Raw genomic sequence first — 6,000 nt, forward strand, 5'->3', positions numbered from 1 at the left:
CGAGAACAGAAAAGATCTCAGTGCAATTGCTTGAGTAACGGCAAGAAAAAGCATCCAGGAAACTGCAAGCTGTTCAGACCAACCTTGGTGAACAGGAACAGATGATCACACCTATGCACATGATGAACAAGAAGGTGATTTGGAACAGCCAGAACAAATTTACCAAGGCCAGACTGTGCCTGACTAACCCTGCTGCCTTCTGTAATGCTATTACTGGTTTTGCGTACAAGGGGGAAGTGGTGAATGTCGCTTACTTCGACTTTGACACAATCTGCACAGGTATCCTTCCAGCCAAGCCAGAGAAATGCAGCCTGGATGCATAGATTACAAGGTAGATGGAAAACTGGGCTCAAAGAATAGAAGTCAGTGGTTAAAAGTCCAAAGTCCCCATTGATAGTCTTTCTGGTTTTTGAGCAATATCCACAGTAATTCCTAAACTCATTTCAGTGAGGGAGAATGTTTTGTGATTTGTGTACACTTGGGAAAGAACTTGGGTTGGGCAAATAAAAGAAGATGAGCTGTATATAATGATCTGCTTTCAAATTGAAGGGAGACAAACTAGGCTGAGACACCCATTCAGAAATAGGTACACATCAAGCTACCTTCCTAAATCATCTTTACAGAATGGCAGTGGAATTAGTGAGACAGACACTGCTGCACTCCTGATACATCAGTGAGTCTGAATGGTTTGTTCCTCTCTCAAGATTTAAGTAAACATACCCATGCCCATCTCATGAGAACAACAGTCCAGTTTGTAGTTTAGTTCACAGATTCTCAAAAGATCAAATGAAAGGTATCTAAAATAAAATATCCTTGAACAGAAACAAGTATTTCATCAGAAGGCAATGCCATAATCTATTTCTAGCAGAAACATCTAGAAACAGAAAAGTACAATCTGTCCATCATATTGAGAATGCACATGTAGGGACCATGCCCATGACAGCACAAGACATTCAACAATTCTTAAATGTATGCAAGCTTGTAGGAATGTACTTAGTAACTTACCACTGTCTAATTTCTATTTATAAATCCCCCATTATGCTGTGTATAGTTGAAACAAGCCTCTTCAAAATAATACACATCAAAAGATGAAAATCGAATGGGATCATCCCTTCTCTGAAGTCACGATGGCTTTTCACTCCCAACACTGCAGCCATCATATGATCACACAAAGTATCTGAGTTCTCTACTCAAAATCTTCTTCTAACATCCAAGACATACAGGACTTCAAATAGTACAAGGATTAATAGCTTTGGATGTACACTTGGCAATGGTGCTTGCAATATTCTGTGTTTTAACTTTGGAATAAGTTCCCCACTTTTCAGAGGCAGACAGCTGATAAAGCAATTAAATATCTGAAGCATATGTAAGCCTTCTTAGGTGTTGCTGTGTATCACACACTAAACTCAGAAAGAATAAGCAAGCTTCATCAGTTAACAAAACCAAATATGAAATGTTGTGCTTTGAGGACTGCAGTTTGGTCTTGTCAGTGCAGTCAAGTCTATCAGCAAAGCTTTTAGCCAGTTATTCCCTTTCAGTTTAGAAAGCTATAGACACAAACCAAAAAAAAAAAAAAAAAGACTCAGTGTTTCCAACAGAGCAGTCAAAAGAAAGTGGTTTCACTTATGTTCTTGCTCTCCAAACTGAACATTCTCACACATGTCTATGACACTAGCTGGATACAGACAAGCCCTATAAGGGTTGATTCCAACTGCGTGTAGTTTTTCCAGCTGGAAAATGTATCTCATCTTGCACCATCAGATGAGATGAATCTCAAGACTGATGACCTGGCTTCTTATTTAAAAAAAAAAGTAACAAATTAAGAAAAATCACAGGTGACCTTTCGTATCTTCTATATTTCTCCACATCCTGAGTTTGCAGAGATCAAAGGAAAGCTGCTACAGTTCAAGCAAATGTCTGAAGAAAGAAGCAACAGACTTCCAGTAAGTTTTTGATTAAAGAGAAAATAGAAACCATTAATAAGATAAACACTTGATGAATTTAGGAAGCTATATCAAATTCCAAAATTTGGCATAAATTCTTTTTTTCAGCCCTATGAACACCTTCTGAAGCAGAGGCATTGTTAACTCATCTTAAGAAAAATAAAATCTGAAGTAAATTTTCTAAATCAATGGATTAGAGAAAAAAATGGAAGACAAATATATTTATAGTAAGCATACAACATGTAAAATAAAAGCTATGTGTATGATTAAGGGAGTACTAAGATAAGTCACAACTACTTATTTTTGCTACTAACAAAGTGTTTCATATGTTCTTCCATCTATTTCCCTTCCTACCCAAGATACGGCAAGCAATGTAGTTTACATTCTCTGACAATATTTCCAAATTCTATATCCATTACATCACCTGCTCCATTTTTACCACATTGCCTTTTATCTACAGAGACAAAAGAAAGTAGCAGGGAATAATCTCTATTTATAACCCATCATTCTATGTCCATATTTACTTTTTTTTTAAATTCTCCATCCAATGTTTTACTGAAAGAAGAAGAAAAATTCCAATAAAGAAAACACTATCAGCTACACTAAAGGAAGGCTTACGCTACTTTTGGGGCAGGATAGGGGCATGTACACCATCAGCTAAGCAATCTGTGTATGACTGACTTTGCATTTTTACTTGTACTTCACTCAGGCGTGTATCCAATTGTTCGTGGAGAATTTATGGTATGTAGAAAGTTATGTGTCTCTCATCACTGATCTTGTAACCCAGTGTGCAGTAGATTATATTAACTCCCAAGGAATGTTGTGTGATTTAAGAGTATATAAAGTACATAAATATTGCTTCACGACTTCACAGAGTTTTAAATGAGATGGTCATTCCCGTGCCAGTTTTGGTTGACAACTTGTAGTGTTAAAACATTTGCCAAAGCGAATTAATAGTAAAAAAAAAGAATCTAGAAAAGCCAGGTTATGGAAAAAAATATTCACAATGCCTGAGATTCCTACACTGAAATAGGGCATAAATAATAATATCCATTTCCTTTGTGTGGTAGAGCATCTGTAATTTTTCTTCAGCCTTAATACTATGAACAACCTTACATTCCCTTCAAATTAATATACTAATAGCATATGAGGTCCATTTGTAAAGTAGTTCCAAGTGGGAAGGGGACACAATAAACATGTTACATTATTGAGAAACTTTACTTTCTAAGACTTCGTTACTGCATGTTAACAACATACTAATGCTTTTATCAACTGCTATTTGACCATGTGACTAAAACTGGGAGTGTATAGAAGTGATAAAAGCCCAGAATAGTAAAACAAATAATTTTTGATGCAAAGCATTCACCAAAAATGAACTAGATCCCACGATGATTTTGTGTGTGCACACACATGCCTCTGTGTGCTAGAGAGCCCATGTGAAATCACCCTCATGACTTGCTTACTTGCGTGCAATTTTAGTCTGAGTATAAATCTTCCATTGGAGCAAAAATTACTAAATCTGTCCAAAATTCAGAACAGGTTCTTTAGATCAGAAACTTTGCATAATTAGCCGCAATCCTTTCAAAAATCTTATGATGTTTATAGAAAGACTCGATAGACAACATAAATCAACCATCACCAACTGAGTCACAGCAGATTTATCACCTGTTAAGGAGCACTGAATAATCAACAGGAGCAGGGAGTCATTTATTAGAATTGCCAGATTTTGCCTTCCTCATAATTAAAACAAAAAGCAGGCAGAAAAGCTGAAGAGATGCAGTATTTATGCTTGTCATAGCATAGCTAAAAGTTGGTTCTCATCAGTAAAGGAGCAAATAATGGGCTACCAATGTGGATCAATTTCATAGTTGTGTTAGTAATACAGTAAAACAGTAAATAACTGTTAATAAGCTTTACGACAAAGGAAGGAGACTTATTGATTCCAGCTGAATGTGCAACCCCTTCACTTTTACCTGAGAGAGTTCTTCATCAAACTGAAGAGAATTCACGGTTCTCAAACCTGACCGCAGCCATTTCCCTAACTGTGTAACAAGCTATTCTTCAGCACACATTGTGCTATAAATAAAAACTGTGCCTTGCCATTTAACCCAACCACTTCACTGTTTGTGTGAGCCAGAGATAATGGAACTCTGCCAAAATTTCCAGGTCCGACAATACAGCTTTCTTCCTATTATTTGTACGCCAAAGCTCAATTTCCTACCAACTTTCAGACTACTGCACCCATTCCTTTATTTTCAGCCTATGCTTGTGCATGTTGTACAAACACACTGAGATTTAAAAAGATAAGTGATAAGGTCTGAAGTCTTGCATTTTTTTTGCTGTGCATCTTTCTTGTTCATGTATAGGCTTGAACTGTGGTAGTGAGGGAATCAAGACTGCCAGAAAATGTTTTCACTTCAAAGTCAGAAAACAACCTTCTGAGACATTTCAAGTTTACATATTTGTATTTTTGAAGCAACCACAATTTTATGTGTTCTAAAATTATTCTAGACTTTTACATCATAGAAAGAAAAACTGAAGTGAATAATTAATATAAAGCAGAGGCAAGCAACTGACAAAAGGAGAAGAGATTTTTTCCCTATGCAAGTTCAAAAATAATGTTATCCCACATACACTGCCGGTTTTCTAAAATTGGCCAGGTTCCCGAAGTATTAATTATGTAAACTCATATCAAGCACTCTGTGGCCATTTATAGATTCATACACTAAGGCGACAACTGCTGGTGATAGGAAAGAATATTACAGTCTCTTACCGCTTTATTGAATTATGCTTTTCCTGAGCAGATTTCAAGAATAATGCAAAAACTTAGAACTATACAAAAATGCAGAAATAACCCTACAAAAGAAATTCCCTCACATTTTGAGAATCCATTGTGTCACTGACTCTCCAGCTTGAATGATAGCACTGAATCCCTTATTAAGTATGGACAGTAACACTCTAGTGTTAGCACACTACACACAAACACACACACTAAATAAAAATCAAGTCACACCCAGAGGTTTAGGTACTTCATTATGTTGAGTTTTATTCACATGGAGCCCTGCTGCCTTGACGTATTTGTTCAAGGTAAACTGGATTTGCATAAAAACCATGGCTACAATTAGCCTAAGAAAAAACTGTGGATTCACTTGCCTCATTTGTTTTCCTTCCAGAAAACACTCTAAACAATATTAAATCATTACAGCACGATGGATTTCAGCAGCAACTCTAAAGTATTGTGCAAAACAGAGGTTAGATTTTTGTCTACCAACCTCTGAACAAGTGCAGCAAATACTCCCCTCCAGACTGGGAGAAGACTAGCTTTCTTCCAATAAAAAAAACCATTCCCTACCTCCCTGCCTTTTGATCTAGTATCTCCAATAGCTAGTGCCTCAACACTTCACCAGCATTTTATTCAGCAGCTCTGAAGTGGTGAAGGCTCTGGGTTGATATTCTTAATGTGACCATCCTATATAACCTTGCCTGGATATCTGCACCTTCTGATGACATCCCATTGGTTAAGCAATGCATGTAAAAACATTAAATTCTGGTGACCATAATTACAACACCAACTTCATCAACAGTGGAAATTCACTTGCTGGTTCAAAACCTGACCTGTTTTTTCTTCACCTTGACACAACACACATGGGTTTGCTCAAGTGGGGAGGCTTAGGGTTGATTTAGCCAGAGTATAATGGCATATGACTGGTGTGTTTTGAGTGAGAGCTGTGCTAGGAAAGTTGGCCCAGGCCTTGACCACACAAAGGTTTGATTCATGATGCTGCCGGTAGTCACCTTCATGAACACTATCCTCACAACAAAATAAGATAAATATATATTTCATAAGGCAAATTTGTATTACATACATTTTGGCCTGTACTGTAGAAAACCCAATTTCTAACTAAGGGCATTTGAATTAAGGTCTGTCAGGCAAGCTTGGGTGGCATCTGGCTTGCTTCTGGGTGCCCTCTTCCACTTGGGAGCAAATTACAGACTGGGCTGTTTTGCTAATGACAGCAATTTTAGGCCACTGTCCTTCCAGAACACAAACACCTGC

The sequence above is a fragment of the Strix uralensis genome, chromosome 2 (genome assembly GCF_047716275.1).
Source record: "Strix uralensis isolate ZFMK-TIS-50842 chromosome 2, bStrUra1, whole genome shotgun sequence".
Lineage (NCBI taxonomy): Eukaryota > Metazoa > Chordata > Aves > Strigiformes > Strigidae > Strix > Strix uralensis.